Source organism: Gossypium arboreum, chromosome 12, assembly GCF_025698485.1.
Source record: "Gossypium arboreum isolate Shixiya-1 chromosome 12, ASM2569848v2, whole genome shotgun sequence".
Taxonomy (NCBI): domain Eukaryota; kingdom Viridiplantae; phylum Streptophyta; class Magnoliopsida; order Malvales; family Malvaceae; genus Gossypium; species Gossypium arboreum.
Window position 1 is genome coordinate 103,889,543 of NC_069081.1, and position 21,611 is coordinate 103,911,153.

Consider the following 21,611-nt stretch of genomic DNA (forward strand, 5'->3'; position numbering starts at 1 on the left):
TGATTTTCTGAATATTTTTATTAACTATTTTTAAATTTTTATGAATTATACGCAGACTATTACGCGAGTAGTAACTTTCATGTTGTTAAAATTTTAACAGTTTAGTCAATCTTTTATTTAAAAACAAACAATTTAATTAAATTTTAAAAATTAAAGCTCGAAATGATCCAAAACAATAATAAAAATTAAAATAATAAAATGAATAAATGTTTAGGGACTAAATTTATTTTTATGCTTTTTATTTTAAAATATATTTTAACTAAATTAGTCTGAAAGCAAAAGTGGATGGATTGGATTGTAATTATATGGGGTAAAAAGTAGAATATTTCACTTCAATTAAATCGGATAAGAAATAAAATGTTTTAAATTTTGTGTATCAGTTTAGATTACTAATTAATTGAACTATTTTATTTATATTTTATTATGAAATATGAAAAGATAAAGTAATTGTGTTTGATTTGGAGAAGACCTTGGTGGGTCCGAAGTCCAAACTTGTCGGTCTATGTGGAACACGTGGGTGATAATTATATTTTTCATTTTTTTTAAAATTGTATATTTATCTCAGTGAAAATGAAATTTTTTGTTTGTTATCACAAAAGAATAAGAAGCAAATTTTAAGCAATTATTTGACTATTAATATTTTTTTGATATTTGACATTGACAGTTAGATTAATTCAGATACAAGGTATGTTCTTTTATTTATTAAAAAAATTTTAAATTTTAGTACCCATCGATAAATAGAAGAATATACATTATTTCTAAATTGATCCAACAGTCAATGTCAGAGATTGAAAAAAAAGAACTATTTGAATTTTAATCTGTAGATTCATGACTTTGAATGTTGTCTTCATTAAAAAAATTGAACTGTAAAAGAAAATAAGAAAAAGAACTTTTAATTGGTGTAGACAATATAAATAGATAAAACTATATAGCATCGATTTTAATAAATTTAATAACTTAAATAAAAATTTTTAAAAATTTAATGATGAAAATAAAACTTTGTTTAATTAAATCACTAAAATAAAAATTACGCAATTGATGAAGTTTACCTTTGAAAAACTAACTTCAAAATTGAAACTAGTAAAATTATATCCAAGACCGCCGAGAGGGTAGGGACCATGTGTAGGTAGAGTCCTTAAAGTTTATTTTGTCCTGTAAACCCCACCTCTCCTATCATTGATAAGATTTTTTTTCCTTTTGTTTGTATTCTTCATGATAAGAATAATTTATAATCACAAAATTATAACATTTATTTCCAGCTCCAATTTATAAAAATAAAATTAGTATTTTAAAAAAATTGAACAATAGTTATAATATAAATGTCGAATTAAATTCAAATAATAATTTTTCATAATTTTCAATAACCAATTATTTTTCATATATACTAATTTTCTTTTTTTTTTAAATGTCCTTAAGATATTGAATAACAAAGTGTTGTATATTCCAGTTATTTTATGTCACTAAAAGGGATTATATTTTGCCAAAATTAATGTCTTTAGAAATTAATCAAAATGTATATCCTTAGAATACATACATTTCCTAAATAAATAACTACTCCACTTTTAACATTATATAATATTATTATAAAAATATTCATAAAATTCGAAAAATTAATCGAATATCCTAAAAAAAATTCCAGAAAGCATGTTATGTTATGTTTTATTTTATTTTATTGGGTAGGGGCTTCCCTATTTAATGTAATTTTGCCATCTGAAAATGACGTCTCTTTTATTTTTATTTTTATTTTTTTGTACTTGTCTCTATTCTTATTTTAAATAAATTTTAAAATTATTTACTGGAATATTTAATAAAAATTGTTCAAATTCAATGAAATTTCAAACTTGAAAATTGAAATTAATGGAATTTGTAAAACCAAAATTATTATAAAAGCTAAATCATTATTTTAAATTGATGTTGAATATTCAAAATACATTATTCGATACACCCATTTTCATTTTCGCATGTGTAGTTATCCACAGCAATATTCTCCTAATAATTCATATATATAAAATCTAATTTATGTTTCATTATTAAAAGTATTATAATAATTTCTGCATTATATTTGAGACTATATTTTGATCGCTATTAAAAAATAAATACTTTATCCTTTCATTAAATGCTTGAGAAGACAAAGAATTTACTTTCGAAAATACTACATTCCTATCAAACTCATTCACCTACCACCCAATTTAGCATTATTTTAAAAAAATATTTTGGGATAAAAATATTACTATTCAAGATGCTTTTAAGTTTTTAAAAGTACTTTTGGGATAAAAATATTTTCCAAAAATATTTTTTAATCAAAAGTAGAAGTAAAAATTTTAATTTTTACTCAAAAGTACTTTTTAAAAAGCAATACTAAACCAAGGTTATAACTTCTTCCAAAACTATTAGAATTTTGTGGGATTTGTTTTTTCTTCCAATTTAACACACTTGCTTTTGGAATTTCAAAGGGTAAAAGTACTATGAAGGTTTTTATATTAAGAGCTAAGTTGTATTTTCTTTTTTTTTTACTCAAAAAATAAGTAAATTAGTCCTTGTACATTAGTTTAAAATGTATATTGATCCTTTCTGTTAAAAATTTTATCTATTTATACCATTAAAAACTAGCGTGGTTCATGAAATAACCAGACAGTAATACATTATATACAATGTGATGCTAACGTGCAGGACCCATTTTTTACAATAGAAATGAATGAAATTTTTAATAAAATGACTAGTTTGCTCTACAAAGACAATTTTGCCTATTTTTTAGTAGATAAAGTAAAATGCAATCTGACTACTAGTACAAAGACTTCCATAATATTTTTACCGATTCTGAAGCCATCTATTTTAATTCCCTCTTTACCTTCAAGATTTACATATACAGAAGTTTGAATTTTATGAATCTTTTTTTTTCTTTTTTTCTAAAAAGGGTTAATGCATTGTTTGCACCTCAGAGTTGCACTCGATTATCATTTTGGTATTTAAAATTTTTTTATCTCAATTTGGTACTTGAAGTTTTCAATCGTGTATCATTTTACCCTAGTCATTAATGGTGTTAAAAAAAGATGATGTGATGTACTCTCAACGCACTACATCACCCACTTCATATTTTTCTCAAATACATTAAAAATTAGAATAATTCATATTAAAATTATTATTTGTAAATCTTGCCATATTTTCTAATTTTTTAAAATTGAGATTTTTGGATTTTTTTGACATTTTTTGTATTTTCATTCTTTTTTAACTTTGTGTATTTATTAGAAATAAAATTATATTTTGTAATTTCTAGAAATTTTATATAACTTTTCATATTTTTTCTGATTTGTTAAAATTTCTTGAGATTTTTTAAATTTTTTGACATTTTTGTATTTTTGCTATTTTTAGCTCTTTTATTTTTAAATTTCTGAGAATTTTTTATTTTAAATTTTTTTGATAATTTTTCTATTTTTTAATTTTTCCGATTTTTAATTTATTTGAGGAAAATATGATATGGGTGACTTGGCGCATTAAGAGCACACCACACCATTTTTTAACGTCGTTAACTGCTATGGCAAAGTGATGCACAATTGAAAATTTTAAGTACCAAATTGATATAAAAAATTTTAGGTAATAAAGTGAGAACTAAGCGCAATTTGGGGGGCAAACAATGCATTAACCCTTATTAAAAATGAAATGGAAAGGAACGGAAGGAGAAGAAGAAGAAGAAGAATGACATGAGAGATAGTGTAAAAATGAGGGTAGGGGGAGAACTAAAAGACGGGGTAGTTAAAAATAGTAGAAAAATTATTAGAAGTGATTTTTTTAGACAATTAGAAGTGGGTTGAGGGAGAAGAAAAAAGTAGAAGAAGATTATTAGAAATTAATTAACCAATAGTAGAAAAAATTATTAAAGGTGTTTTTTCTTATAATTAAAAGTGTTTTTTAAGAAGTTAATGAAAGGTTGAGAAAAAATTATTCTAAATAAAAAAATAAGAGCTAAACTGAATAAAAGTGTAAAGGTTGAAAGTCAACTTTGTTATTATACCTTAAATACAAAACACTAAAATAATCATTTAATGAACACAATTTTAGCAAGACTATTTTGCTCTTATATCTAACATACATGGATCAATTTGCACATTTTTCAATAGATAAATCAAAATGAAATTCGATGTATAATATGGGGACGGCTTTGATACTTTTACCTTAATAAATCATGTTATATATTCATGCAAATACATTACTTACATACAGATAATGAGTGTTTGGTTTGTGAAATCTTACATTCTTGGTGTTAATGTAAATATTCTAAGAATATGATTACCATGTTTGAATTTCAAACATTCTCATGAGGCGGTAATCTCACATCCCTGAGGGTATTAAGATTTTAGAATATAGGGCATAATCTTAATACCACCTCTTCCTTAGGTAACATTAAATTTTGGATAATTTTCCTTTTGATTTTATTATTTTAATCAATTTCATCCTTTTTTATATATAAATAAAATATAAGTCTAATTAAAAACATTATGTTTAATGGAGGTTTCACTTTTAAACATTATTTTATCAATCTGTTTATTATTAATTATTATATTATTTTAAAAGGGTTATTTTAAGTTTCCAACAATTCTAAGATTCAATTGGTTGGTAAAAAGGTGAAAAGGCAAGAGTGCTCTCTTAGGCCTCCTTAAGAAATAGTGAATATTGTGGTTGGGAAGAAGATGAGCGGTGACTTCGGAACGATGGAATATAGGAATGAGATTGCCCTTCTCAAAGAAGAATTAATCCAACTAACGGTGAAAAGCTCGTTAGTGGTTCCATCTGAGAATCTGACGCTGATTTGTTTGGTTTGGACGAGGAAAACGTATAATCTAGATAGCCTGAGAGCACAATTAAGAAGCATTTGGAAAACAAAAAAGAAGTTCGAGATTCTTGTCGCAGGTTAAAATTTGTTCACGATATCTTTCGAAGATGAGGAAGACTTAGAACAAATTTTAGAAGGGCGTCCATGGCTTTTCCGAAAATAATTAATCATTTTCGATAGGCTGATACAACCTGTTAAGTGAAATAAGATTCAACTGGTTCATTCTCTGTTTTGGATAAAGGTTGGCCCGTGCCCACCTGAATGTGATAAGAAGGAATTGATGCATGCAGTTGGGTCTACTTTTGGGGGTGTAATTCGAGCTGAGATAAAAGGTGAGTTTTGTTTAATCAGAGTTAATTTGTGTAACACCCTGAAAATTTTTACAGTAAGATATTATCCTTAATATAGTAAAATAAGGAAATAAAGTGACAAGAAGAGGAAAATTGAGTTATGTCACTGGGAAGTATATTATGACATATTGATTCAAGAAAGGACTAAATTGTAAAAGTGAGAAAAGTTTTGTGGCACAAGAGTAAATACTTAAAATTTGAGGGATTAAAGTGTAAATATAAAAAATTTAAAGGACTAATAGTGTAAATATTTTAAGGGTGGAATAATCTAGAAACCAAGGAAAATTGATGAATTAGGACCAAATTGAATAGGTGAAGAATTATGATGGACTAAATAGTAATTTTACTAAATTAAGTGATGACTCAAGGATGGAATTTTAAAATATCACAAAGGGCAAAATGGTCAATTGGAAGAGAGAGAAATTTAGAAAGTAATGGTGATATTGATGATATTTTATAATTATTTAATTAGAAAAAATATTATTTTATTAATATTTAATAAGATATTTATTATTTTATTTAGTATATATATGTGTGTGTGGAAAGAAAAAAAAAAAAGAGAGGAAACAACACCATCCATTTCCATGCATCCCACGTTACAAAGAAAAGAGAAGAAAAAACTTTCATTTCTTTACAATTTAGTCCTCCCACCAAAAATTCACTATTTTCACCTAAAAATCAAAAGAATTTCCATAGCTACCAAGAGAGAAAAATGTTAAGAAGACTAAGGGGAGTTAGAATATCAAGTTGGATTCAAGAAACAGAAGCTGGAGGAGAGAGAAAAATCAAGTTAAAGATTGAAATCAATAGGACGAGGTAAGAATTTTAAGATTTCAATATATTTTAAGTAGAGTTTCTCATGTAAGGTACTATCAAAGCATGAAAATGATGTTAAGGTAGAGTTTTCTTACATTAAGTTTTATGTTCTTGATATATTAGTGAAGGGAAATAAGAGAAAATGATGGGAAATATGGTAGAGAATGGAAATAAAGGTGCTATAAACTTGGTAATCAATATGTTGCATTAAAACAGTCTTAAACAGCAGCAGTACAACTTTGGAAAATCACCAAAAATTGTGTAAAATTGAATTAGAGGTTGAATAAAATATGAAATTAAATCCTACTGAGTCTAGTTTTTCATAGAATAAACAGTGTAAGTAATGGAATTGTAAATTGTGAGATATAATAAATTTTATGAGACAAGGTCAGAATGATTTCGGGTTCCCCTATTCTAACTTTGGAAAATCATAAAAAATTGGATAAAAAATATTATGGGCTTAAATTTATATTTTTAGAATCGTGAATGAGTCTATTTTCAATAGAAATAAACAAGAATATCATTTAAATTCTGTATGAGGAGATAATTAATTTTTAGTAAAGAAGGGTCAAAACTATCAGACAGCAAAACAGAGGTGACTTTAAAGAATAAATTGTACTTACTGGATAAAAAAAAATTCTGAAAATTTTATGGTAAGAATATATGTAAGCCTAGTTTCATGGAAAATTATCGGATCTTAATTTCAAGATCTGTAACTCAAGATATAAATAATTTAGTGACTATGAAACAAATGGACAATTTTGAATATACATATAAGTAAATAGTGAAATTATTTAAGGATGAAAATATGTATGAATATTCAACTAGCATGACTAATTTTTATGTTTTAGGCTCAGGGACTAAATTAAATAAAAGTAAAACTTTATGGACAATTTTGTAAAAATGTTAGAAATGACCAATTTGCATGAAATAGATTATTTTATTATTTAAAATTACAAAATTGAATGAAATTATTAATTTAGTTCAAGATCGGGAAAAACATGTTTTAAGGATTAAATTTAAAAGTGTTGAAATTATGGAAAATTCTGATATTTCATAGAATTCATGGGTTCTTATCAATTTTTATGAGAATAACTGCTGGAAATAAGGATTAAATTGCAAGAATTTTATTTTTTTGAGCCTAAGGATGAAATCATCATTAATTAAAAGTTTAGGGGTAAAATAGTAATTTTGTTTAGAGCAATAATTGAATGTATTAGAATATGAAATAAATGAAAACAAAAATCAAATTTATTTATAAAGATTCGGATGACTCGAATACGAGACTTGAACATGGAAAAGAAAAGATATCGGATTAATGAAATTATAAACATGAACAAGCAACGAGGTAAGTTAGTGTAACTTGAATTGTATTTTTAAATGCATGAAATATCGATATAATGAGTTATCTAATTTATGTTTATGAAGAAATGGCAAGAGAATGATACTTATCATGACATGTAAATATGTGATTATCTTTGATACGTTGATACAAGGAAATTAAGTATATTGAGACGAGTAATAAATTCAAGTAAAACACGTCGAGAAAAATAAGTACGTTTAATGGACAGTATGTTTGATTTTAATTGGTTTCAAATGTGAACGTTAGATAAAATAAAATATCTGATAAATAAATTGGTAACTCCGGTAATGCTCCGTAACTCTATTCCAGTGATGGATTCGGGTTAGGGGCGTTGCAATTTGGATGTTCAAAAACAACTGAGAAGAGGTATTTTTGTTTCTCCAAATGGACAAGGAAAAATCTGGCTATCTTTTAAATATGAAAATCTCCCAACTTTTTATTTTGGATGTGGCCGAATGGGACATGGGGTTAAGGAGTGTTCGAAGATATATTCTGGAGATCCTAGTAAGGTAGATGATGATTACCCTTTTTCATTAGCACTCAAGGCATAATCCTCCATATTAGGGGAAGAAGTTTACTATTTGGTTCACTGATGAAAAAAATCAATGAAACAATGTTGTTACACTAGGGAAACTGTGAGCAGAGATGATGTTTTCTTATTGGAAGTTGCGAAATTGTCTTAGTGGATGGTGAAAGAAGGTTACTCTGAGAAAAACTCTGTGAATTGGGAAATGAAAATAACACCAAAAAATTTTAGGGATATTGATATAAAATTTCCGCCTCAATTCTCACCTATAAAAGGAGAGGATAAGTCCAACAAAAACTGGTACAGTGAGGTAGATATTTCAAAAGGTAACTCTGAGAAGATGGGGCTTATAGACGATGAGTGAAAGTCCAACACAAACTGGTGTATTGAAGTTGATAATTCAAAAAACAATTCTGATATAGAGAGGCCCACCAACTCAGTAGAAACTCATCATTTGGGCCCAAAAATAAAAGCTAGCCCCGTTTAGTCAACAAGGATAAAAGTGATTCAAACATGACTGAGTTAACAATTGGTAAATGAAAATTTAATCAAGAGCCAACATGTAACACCCCTTAACCCCAACCCGTCGCCGGAACAGGGTTACGAGGCATTACCAAAATTAAACGCTAATAACGAACAACACCGAGTCATAAATCTATATTTCAATTTAAAATTTCTTAAATTCCATCTTTAAGTCCCTAATATGGACCTACGGGGCCCAAAATATACTTAGGAAGTGTTTTAGGATTAAACCAGGAACTTTGGAAACTTTTCCTTGAGAACAGGAGCACACGCCCATATGGCCTGGAACATGCTCGTGTGGCCTGTCCGTGGGGCTCCCATGTCGTAGGGCCAGCCCGTGGGCAGATTTGACTTTCTCACACGGCCGTGGAACTAACCTGTAGGCAATCCTGACTTTGCCACACGGCCTGGGCACACGCCTACATGACTTGGTCGTGTGAAAACATGATTTTTCACCATTTTAAAGCTATTTTCACATATCAAACACACCTAATTCATGCCCAATACATTGACTTATAAATCTTGATCAAATAACATTAATCTATTCATTTCAAATACTTCTTAAAAGTTTCAAATTACTTACACCCAAAACATAAATATGTTAAAGTGGCTAAAACAAAACCTAATACATGCCACATTTCCAAAAGATAGATTCATTACCAGAAATTAAGCTGAGGTCGGGATTAACTCGGATGCTGCACCAAACTTCAACTTTACCTAGCTTATGCATGGAAACAAACCGTACGCTGAGTATCGGATATGCTCAGTGGTATTACCATAATTCAAATTAAAGCAAATATAAAATATCATAAACATGCATAAATAATTAACAAATCATACATATAATTCATACCAAGTTATCATATTTCCATTGTATCATTTTCATTATTTGATTCAATAATTCATCAATAAGATTACCAACTATTCATGAACCTTTCGTTCATCTCTCAATCACATACAAATATCCAATTCACATTCAAATATGAATAATTCATGAGCCTTGGTTTTATGCCTTCATTCTCATAGCTCAAATTTTATTTCTCATTTCATCTTATAATATCACTTTCTCATTTCATTCAATAATTTAATTTATCAATTTCATTTAATTTTTCTCTTCACATATATTTTCCCTAGTAACATTACTCGAACTTTAGAGGATACACAGATCCAACCAAACACACCAGAATGACGGCCAACACCTCATCGGATAGTTCGAAGCAAATAAGTGACGACCTACGCCTCATCGAATCTATCCGAAGTAAATATAACACACTAAGTGTCTCATCGACTCGAGGTCGAAGAATCCCGGAATTCTTCCTATCCTATGGCATGCCAACTATATCCACCCTAGCCCGACTAGTTAATAGGGTATAGAAATCATTCGAATTCAAATCAGTCACAATAACAATTCAATCACAATTTCAAATTCACCATAAATTATTATACAATTCAGTTTCACTCATGAATACATTCATCAATCAAATCCAATTCTCATTCAATTCAAATATCACTACTTACCTCAATTTCATTTTTCATGCACATATATTGAAATTAAACATTTAATAATAAATAACTTGAATTAAGGTAATACAAACCGATATTTTCTTGAGCTACTCTTCGATCACTTTTTCCTTTCCCTTCGCATTCAACGTCTCGGTTTCTTTGTTTGCTACGAAAATTAGCATAATTATAATTAATTAATAACACACATATTTTATAAAAAATAATAACTTTCCGTGCAACTTTAACCTAAATCCTAAATTTGTCCTAACTATTTCCATCTTCTTCCCTTTTTATAATTCATATTATTTCCTTATTCGATTTCCATCAAAACTTTAATATAACCATCAAACTTTCATCATTTTTCCATAATTTTGAATTTCTATCAATTTAGTCTTTACAACACAAAACTTATGACCTTGTTTACAATTCAATTCTTTAATCAATTTAAATCAAAATTTCTATCAATTAAACCCCCAATTTCATCATTAGTTCAACATAAACCCTACTTAAAAATATATCAACTTTCAATATTTTCAAACAAATTCAAAAGTATTCAACTTTTGAACTTCAAAAACATCAAAATCACTAAGAAAAGGGACTTAATTGACTTACCAATTTAACTTCTGTCGAAACCATCCCTTTTTTCAAATATTTTAAAATTTTAAATTTAATGAAAATACGGGGGGATCGACCTTTTGGAAAATAGAAATGTGGAGTCGCCACCGATCTTTTGTTTGGTGTGATCGGATCACCCAAGAATGAGGTTATTTTAATACAACATTTTTGGTTTATTAAAACAACGATTTTGGTCTACGAACTTTTGAGAAAACGGGTTTGGGAGTCGGTTACGCATGAGGAAGGATTAGCACCCTCACTACGCCCAAAATTGGTACCGAATCGATTAAATGTTGTCCTTATGTCTAAAATTTAAAATGTTTTTGAAATGTGGTTCTTTTTTAATAACATTTGAATAACCCGAGTTGATTGTCAAAAAACTTCTTGTTTCGACGTCCAAAAATTTATAATTTGAAAATCACAAAAGGATGCTCAACTATTTAGTCCAACGGAAAATCGAAACCCAGCACAGTAGGGCATGATTCCTCGAATTTCCAAACATTGACCATTGCCTCACTTTAGAAAATACGAGTGAAATTCCGAAGAGATATTCGATTGTTTTGAACAAACGAGAGATTGTAACCCAGCACGATAGGGCACGATTCTCGAATTTCCAAACATCGAACATAGCCTTTGTTTTAAAGGGTTTTCTTAAAAAACATGAGTGAAAACCTAAAGGAATATTCGATCGTTTTGAACAAACGAAAAATCACAACCCAGCATGATAGAGCATGATTCCCGAATTGTCAAACACCGAGTATTGCCTTCATTTTAGAGGATTTTTAGAAGACCTGAATGGAATCTCGAAGGGATATTTGATTATTTTGAGCAAACGAGAAATTGCAACCCAACACGTTAGGGCACGATTCCGCGAATTGCCAAATATCAAACTTTGCCTTCGTTTTAAAGAATTTTTAAAAGGCATGATTGAAATTTTGAAGGGATATTCGATTATTTCGAGCAAACTCAAAATTGCAACCCAACACGTTAGGGCACTATTCCTCAAATTGCCAAATATCAAATCTTGTTTTCGTTTTAAAGAATTTTTAAATGAATACTTATAAAACTAGCTTAAAACGTATTAATTCGACTTGAAATAAAACGGAGTCGATCTTAAGCATTTGGATTTTATAAAACCACATTTCAAAAATCACGTGGAAAACGGTGATATGGGGGGATATATGTAAGCATAAAACACGATAATGGAAGAGTGGAGGCAATACAATTTATTTAATCAACTAACAAGAACTTAAAACTAAGTATAACTAACTTGGAAATATAACTCAATTTTAATCATGTATGAAAAGTAATTGATATAGTAAAACAACAAAAGTAATATACCACAATAACATACATAGCCTAATACATTACCATTAATACAAATATCCAAAATAAAATGATAAAAAGACTATGGTATAAGACAAATTTACAATAATGATGGACACAATATATGCTTTGATGAATTGATAAATTAGAAAATATTTGTAAAAAAACTAAATATATACATGAAATTATTAGAAAACGTATTATAGAATGAATATATTTAAAGTCAAGAAATATACAAAGGGCAAAAAGTGTTTATTGAAATATACACATGAAAGCTTAAATAATGTACAGGACATTCAGAATAACAAAAAATACATTGTAAAATATAACTTTTAGAAATGCATGCAATAGGTATATAAAAGCATATATGTATAAATAGATTTAGAAATAGTTATTTGCAAAAAGAACATACACTTAATAATGCATTTAAGATTAAATTAACTTCATTATAAGCTATACATAATAAACTTAAAAACATACTTACATATATAAAGGAAACTATAGGTATAAAGTACATGGATTTAGTAATGTATATAGATTAAACATAGACATCAACAAGCATATATACTTATAATAATAATCTAAAAGATATATCATGCAGGATTATGTAATATAATATAAGAATAAATTTAAAAGAAATCATATGTAAAATATTTTAAACACAAATTCATTTAAAAAATTGACAATGTACACGATAACTTAAATAATATATAAAACATGAAAGAATAATAAAATACACAATAAGATATAACACACATAATAGATTTATAAAACAAATATATGAATAGATTTTGGAATAATTCTTTATAAAAATAACATGGAAATGCCTACAAGATTAAATCAATTTTGCTATATATGTACATATGTGTATAAAGAAACATTTACATGAAATACTAACTAATTTATTAAAATATTATAATATAAAGAATTTCAAAACAATAACTTTTATAGACAAAAGAAAAAAATGAATTTTAAATAATGATTTAACCATTGAAATAATATACGTAAAAGTTATTTAAATGAGACATTACATAAAATATGATAAAACCAACTTCAAAATAATAATACAAATAATAAATAAAAGAGAAAAGTTAATAAGAGTAAATAAACTATGAAATGAAACTCTTTTAGGAAATTAAAACGCAATTAAAATAAAATTAAAACTAAAAAGGCTAATTTACACACAAAATAATCAAAAGGGGGCCAATGTGTGATGTGTGTCAATGTATAGGGACTAGAACTGGGAATAACCCAAGTTCTAAAATGCTGAGCAGAGGCATGGACCAAAGCACAAACACGCGCAAATTGCAGAGGTAATTTAAAAAAAAAAGGAAATACAAATATGGGCTGATTAAAATGCGGCGCAAAAGGGGAAGGGTTTATCATGCAATTAACCCATTTGACGTGCATTGGCATGGGATTGGGTCTGGAAGCGGGTTGACGCGCGGATCTAATAGCCGAAACGGCGCCGTTTCGTCTTTTATTAATTTCCCTTTTTATTCCCTTATTAAAACACAGCCTATCCCTAAAATAAAAGCTGCTAACTCCCTTTGTTAGGGTTTCGTTCGGCAAGTGGCCATCCAACCACCATTTATTTTGAGATCGACAGTTCTCAGGCCAGATCCGGCCTTTTTTAGCCACAAAATTCCCTTTAAACTTCGATATCGACGAAGTGAAAGGGAATCAATGGCCTAACAGCAGGGTAAGTCCTCTTTTCCATTTGCTTTTGCTTTTTTTGATGTAAATGATAAAGAAATTAATGAAAATAGGTGAAAAGAACCGAGGATTAAGAGAAGGGAAAAGAAAAAGATAACCTTTCTCCTTTTTTGATTGTTTTCTATATTTTTCTTTTTTTGTATGCGTAATATCTGTATCTTTTACAATCATCCCCTAGGGCTTCTATATAGCCAAAATAAAAAAAAAAGAAAAAAGAAAATACAATTGTTTTTGTTCTTTTCTTCTGTTGTTGTTGTCCATTTTTGCAGGTACGGAGAAGGCCAGTTGGCATTCGGGTACGGGGCTGTGCTGGCGCGAGCGTGGCTGCTGGATGGTACGGGCGTACGGCGCTGGGGGGCTCGGCTACGGCGCAAAGGAGTGGGGTGACCTAGGGTTGCTGAAGCAGTTTTAGTTTTTGGGCCTATCGGGCCTTGTGAATTTGGGTCAGGTTTTAAATTTGGGTCTAGGTTTAGCTATCGGGCTTGGGTTATGTAGCTGGGTTTTTTTATATCTTTGTGATTTATTTTTTTGTTTTGTTTCTTTTTTGTTTGCTTAGGCCGGGAAAATTTGGCCCACTACAGCTGCCCCTCTTTGCTCATTGTCATGTAACGAGAATAGAGCAAAGACCATAAAAAGGACCAAATTTGCCCGGTCTAGCTAAGTCTCAAAACCTCATCTTCCTCAAAGGTATTCTGATGTCTTCAAGAGTGCCAAATTGGCTATCCTCAACTTGCTTCTTGAAAACTCGGGAACACCAATCTATTATTTTCGATCTGCTCTCTGCCAATACAGAGATGTCAAATCTGTCATCTTCGATTTGCTCTTCCCCAATACCAAGACGCCAAATCTGCTATCTTCGATCTGCTCTCTGCCAATACAGAGACGCCAAATCTGCTATCTTTGATCTGCTCTCTGCCAATACAGAGACGCCAAATCTGCTATCTTCGATCTGCTTTCTGCCAATACAGAGACGCCAAATCTGCTATCTTTGATCTACACTCTGCCAATACAGAGATGCCAAATCTGCTATCTTTGATCTGTTCTCTGTCAACACAGAGATGCCAAATCTGCTATCTTCGATCTGCTCTCTGTCAACACAGAGATTCCAAATCTGCAGGATTCGCCAATGTCGCTACACTGTCTTCTAAAGACATGATGTGCAGAATAAGTTTCCTGTATCTGTGTATGTCAAATAACTAGGATGCTATGATCGAGATGAATCAAATGTCCCTAACTAGATGTGGTGTTTATGCTATGATCGAAATGAATCAAGTGCTCCTAACTAAATGAATGATTATGAATGTAGAAATGTCATGAGAGTGATTCCTTTTTAAACACTTAAGGTGTCATTGCTCATAATTCACCCAGATTCTATCATTGATGTGCTATCACGCCCTCTTGCTTAGCCGTTATCTTCGATAGAAAACTTGAAGACATAGTCACAATTAGGACCCTTCTTTTTCGAATGTTTCCAACTTTGAACCTAGTTAGTCCTGACTAGTGGCCCTGTTTTAGGTTCTTGTACTATTTAGAGACTTTCCAGAGTAATATGCATAACATCTTTTGTGTGAATATTACATATCCAAAAATTGCGATTTCAACAAAAATGCTCGAAAAAGATTATCATAATGGACAAATGGAATTTTATTAAGCAAAATTTGATGTGAATACATAGGATAATGAATCTGATAAGGTGCAAAAAATGAGAAAAATGTGCCCTAGATATCACAGCACGAGTTTCATTATGTAACAGCCTAATTTTCAGTGGTATCGGAACAGTGATTCGAGATCACTAAATCCGACAAATGAGTAGGAAATATTATTAATTTAGTGAGTATAAGTTAAATGTGAAATTAGGAAAATTTTTGAAATAGTGAAATGTACAAAATATATATATATATTAAAATAATTAGAATTGAAAATAAGGTATCGAGACCTCGAGAATTTTAAATCGAGCCATAAATATTTTTATAAATATTTATGGAGTGTTAATAAGTTAGTATTAAAGTTTCGTCAAGAAATTTTAAAGTACTGATAGCTAATTGAACAAAAAGGACTAAATTGTATCAAATGCAAAATTGTGGGAAAAAATTAAATAGCTTAAATGATAAAAGAAAGAGGGTTTAAAAGGCAAATAGACCCAAGGTCTATTTGGGCTGGACGGCAAGAGCATGAAATCACCAAGAAAATAAGGGCAAAATTAGAAAATTGCAAAATTTACTTAATAAAGTTAGGACTAAAGTGAAATTATCTAGATTTCTCTTTATTTTTCTGCAGTCTCATCAGCAAAAAAACCATGGAAGAGTTCCCTTAAGCTGGTTTTTCATATTTTTTACTCCAAGTAAGTTTCAATTCTTGATTATTTCTTGAAATTTTTGTGTTTTTGTGACTTTTACAACTAGGTCCATTTGTTGAATTCATTAGTTCTTGATTCTATGAAAGAAATTGAAAGTTTCTATGAATATGTGCTGGAAGTATATGATGATTTGATATAGAATTAGAGCTTTAAATTGTTTATATACTGATTTTATTGAAAGAATTGAATAGAAAGTGAATGTTTGAGACCTAAATTGTAAAAGAGTTTGAAGTTAGAGTTTTATGTGGAAATTATGAATTTCAATAGTTATGAAATAACTTATAATGTCTAGGAAAAGTATTAATTGAGAAAATTAGTTTAATTGAGGGGTTAATTAAGTAAGGACTGAATTGTATGAACTGTGAAATTTGGGGCAAAATAAAAATCAACATTTTGCACTAAAACAGTTTTGGACAGCAGCAATAGTCTAACTTTTAAAAATCTCCAAAAATTGTATAAATATAATTAGAGGATGAATAAAATATGAAATTAAAGCTTATTGAGTCTAGTTTCTTATAGAAGAAACGGTGTAAGCAATGGAATTGTAAATCATAAGATATAATAAGTTTTGTGAGACAATGTCAAAATGATTTCGGTTTCCCCTGTTCTGACTTTGGAAAATCAGCAAAAATTGGAGAAAAATAATTAAGGAATTAAATTTATAAGTTTAAAATCCTTAAAGAGTCTATTTTCAATAGAAATAAGTGGGAACATCATCCGAATCTCGTACGATGAGATAATTAATTCTTAGTGAAGAAGGGCTGGAACTGTCAGACGGCAGAACAGGGGTAAATTTAAAGAATAAACTGTACTTATTGGCTAAACCAAAAATTTTGAAAATTTTATGGTAATAAGATAAGTAAGTCTAGTTTCAGGGAAAATTAGCGGATCTTAAATTCAAGTTCTGTAGGTTAAGATATAAATAATTTAGTGACTATGACGCAAATGGACAGTTTTGAATATACATAAGTAAATAGTGAAATTATTGATAATGTTACTTGTTGCATGTTATATAAATTAAGGATGTGGAATGGAGAGGAGGAGGATGAAAATATGTATGAATATTCAGCTAGCATGGCTAATTTGTATGTTTTAGGCTCATGGACTAAATTGAATAAAAGTAAAATTTTATGGGCAATTTTGTAAAAAAAATGTTAGAAATGACCAATTTGCATGAAATGGATTATTTTATTATTTAAATTACAAAATTGAATGAAATTATTAATTTAGCTCAAGATCAGGGAAAAACATGTTTTAAGGATTAAATTGAAAAGTGTTGAAATTATGGAAAATTCTGACATTTTATAGAATTCATAGGTTGTTATCAATTTGTGTGAGAATAACGGCTGGAAATAAGGATTAAATTGCAATAATTTTATTTTATTTTAACCTAAGGATGAAATCGTCATTAATTAAAAGTTTAGGGGTAAAATGATAATTTTGTTTAGAGCATTAGTTGAATGTATTATAACATGAAATAAATAAAAACGACGATCAAATTTCTTTATAAAGATCCGGATGACTTGAATACGAGACTTGAACGTGGAAAAGAAAAGATATTGGATTAATGAAATATCTGATAAATGAATTGGTAACTCCGGTAATGCTACGTAACTCTATTCCGGTGACGGATTCGGGTTAGGGGCGTTACATTTATTGGTATCAGAGATAAGGTTTAGTCGGTTCTCGGACCGAACGTAGCATATGTGAAGTCTAGAAATACATGCCATTATATAACTTGTGATAAGATAATTTAATATCTTCCAACTCTGATGAGATTTATTTTACTTAAAAATAGAGATACTTTCCCAACCGAGCTAATTACGATAATGTTGAAAGCGATACTCAAATATGTGAGCAAAAGTAGGTTATGATGAGTCGGAACTCATAAAGGTATGAATAAATGTTATATTTAAATTTATGTGTATAGTAAGTAAAATTTTAAGGTAAGTATCAATATTGAATTAAATTTGTATGGATATATGCGATTGATGTGGAAATAGAATTTTGGATATATGTTATATTTGAAAATTTTATTGATTGGGAATGTGATGAAATTGATATAAATATGTGATTAATTGAAATGTGTATTGATTGGAAACTGGAAAGTGAATTGAATACCCTATTAACTGTACCGGACTGAGTTGAATATAGTTGGCATGCCATAGGATTTTGAGAAGGGATTTGGAGATGAGATTTGGATATGCTTGATGTTTATATCCTTGGATTTATCCAAGAGGCACTTTGTGCTATTCTGGTGTGTTTTGGATGGATTATATTATTCGGTGTGTTTGGGAGGATTATATGATCTTGGTGTGTTTTGGAGGATTATACTGGTGTGTTTTGGTTGGACATTTTGGTGTGTTTGGATGGAATCCGTGTATCCGCCAAAGTCCGAGTCTTGTTAATAGGGGTAAATATGAATATTAAGTGAAATTGAAATGAGAATTGAATTCCCTATTAACTTGTCGGACTAGTCGGATATAATTGGCATACTGGAAGTGTACGGGATTTGTCGGCTTTACTGATCAGGCACTTTATATGTCGTATTTCAGGCACCTTGTGTGTCGCAGCAGGCACCTCATGTGTCGTTTCAGGCACTTATGTGTCGTATTCTGATCAGGTACTATGTACCGTTTTAGGCACAATGTGCCTTACTGGTGTGTTTGGTTGGATCCGTGTATCCGTCTGAGTCCGAGTTATGTTAATAGGGTTGAGTAAATGAAATGAGAAAATCGAATGTATTTGATCGATTAAACTATAGAAAGTGTGAAAAAGTGGTATTATGAAAAGAAATGTGAATTGTGAATTGAAATAGAGATATGAGATTGAAAGCTTGAACCAAAGGTTCATGAATTGATTAAAGATAATATAGATGATATATGATGCCATTTGATGAAAGACTATTGCCGAGATATGAAATTAAAGCATAATTAACACATATGACTTATATTGTTACATGTTTGATGTCTATTATTTATTATAGTATTTATAATTTGAATTATGGTAATACCATCGAGTACAAACATACTCAACGTACGATTATATTACTATAATTCAAATTATTTATTATTAAATGTAAAATTTAAATTATGTATATGGTAAGAGAAGTATGAGTTAGTGATATTGAGATATTTAAAATGTGTTTATGATGAGAAGGAACTTAGAAATGTAAGAATAGAAGTTCATGATATGTATGTGACAATGTACGAAATGAGATAATCAAAAGTTGAGAAATGATGAAACGTGAATGAAATGAAAGTTTATATTGTGATAAACTTATCTATGTTTGTGTGGCATTCATATGATATTATGTGTCTGACTTGTTTGGTTAAGTAAATGCTATGAGTAAATTTACTCAAAATTCATGGAATGTATGTTTAAGTACACTAGTTTGAAATGGATAATTGAAAAGTTCGTGTAACATAATCATGTATGTTAATTTGTTTGAAGTGAATTATGTAATTGTGATGATATGATGTTGATGATAAACGCTAAGTTATATGTGTGTATTTATGAGAACTCAGTTAGAGGCTTTACGACCTCACCCTCTTACCAATGTAGTATTTTATAATGAAAATTTACAAAAAAAAATGTTGAATAAGTTCACAAATGTGAAACTAATGAGTACAGTAATGGAATAATTAATAATGCAGACGGAGTTGAAAATAGTTTGACAAGTGAATACAGTTTTAAAAAAAAATATCAGATTATTCTAAAGATCATTCAGATTACGTAATGTCACTGTTAAAGAAAAAGTTAACCTCGACTAGTCCACTTATTCAGATACAATGTCTGAAGTATGTGTTTGCTGAAATTTTTCCCGAATTGGTTTTCGTTAGTGAATGGAATGAGGCGGGGTTCATGATGACAGAATTAGTAAAAAAAAATGATAATTAAGTAGTAAAGATGTCTATGTGTGATAGTTACAGTTGAAACGAATATGATCATCTTCTCTGGGTATTCTATATATTCGTTTATCCTCAGAGATATGTGTGTGTGGTTGTTCAGTCTCTGGTGGAGTTCTGATGTTTTGAGAATGCTAGTTAATTATGATGTTAGACGAAAGCCCTATTGGTCTGGTCAGTTTATGATCGTCATTCTTTCATCTTCTTGGAATTATATTTTAATATATTGGAAATGAAGTTAATGGTAAAAATTTATGTGAGACTATTCTTATGTTTCTACTGATTATGATTTTTTTTATACATGCGGAAATATATTATCTCTGTTATGATGGAAGTCCGAGTCGATGGCGTGTTTTTCTTCGGCTTTCTTTGAGAAATTATCAAGATCTTTATTATCTTCTTGTGAGTTAGATGTACTAGTGATTGCACGAGCGTTACATAATATCTTTGAGTTCATGTTCGGATGTTTATTTGTTAGCAAGTAAGCCGAACATTAAGAACATTTAGGATTATTGCGATCAATGATAATACTAGTGTGTTATGAGATAGAATGACTATAGATTTCAAATTGGGATTGTCATTAACATCGGAAAGGAAAATGTTATTTATTTTATGGTTGTTCATTTGACAAAGAAAGATCTATATGATCATTTCAGTAGGTACAGAGTTTTCATTTGATGATCACCGAGTATATGTATCCCCGAGAGGTAATTTAGAATTTTGACAGATGTTCCAACATTATGTTCTAGAGTTCAAAGGTGAATGGAAAAAGATATTCGAGGTTAAATCAAATTGTGATTCGAGAAGTTAGTAAAGGTGTTTTATGAGTGTTGAAAGCAACTTTTACGGTAAGATTTTAGGGACGAAAATCCCTAAAGGGGGAGAGTTGTAATGACCTAATTTTCAATGGTGTCGGAACAATGATTCGAGATCACTAAATCGACAAATGAGTAGGAAATATTATTAATTTAGTGAGTATAAGTTAAATGTGAAGTTAGGAAAATTTTTGAAATAGTGAAATGTACAAAAATATATATATTAAAATAATTAGAATTGAAAACGAGGTATCGAGACCTCAAGAAATTTAAATTGAGCCATAAATATTTTATAAATATTTATGGAGTGTTAATAAGTTAGTATTAAAGTTTCGTCAAGAAATTTTAAAGTACTGATAGCTAATTGAACAAAAAGGACTAAATTGTATCAAATGCAAAATTGTGGAAAATGATTAAATAGCTTAAATGATAAAAGAAAGAGGGTTTAAAAGGCAAATAGACCCAAGGTCTATTTGGGCTGGACGGCAAGAGCATGAAATCACCAAGAAAATAAGGGCAAAATTAGAAAATTGTAAAATTTACTTAATAAAGCTAGGACTAAAGTGGAATTATCTAGATTTCTCTTTATTTTTCTGCATTCTTATCAGCAAAAACACCATGGAAGAGTTCCCTTAAGTTGTTTTTTCATATTTTTACTGCAAGTAAGTTCAATTCTTGATTATTTCTTGAAATTTTTGTGTTTTTGTGACTTTTACAACTAGGTCCATTTGTTGAATTCATTAGTTCTTGATTCTATGAAAGAAATTGAAAGTTTCTATGAATATGTGCTGGAAGTATATGATGATTTGATATAGAATTAGAGCTTTAAATTGTTTATATACTGATTTTATTGAAAGAATTGAATAGAAAGTGAATGTTTGAGACCTAAATTGTAAAAGAGTTTGAAGTTAGAGTTTTATGTGGAAATTATGAATTTCAATAGTTATGAAATAACTTATAATGTCTA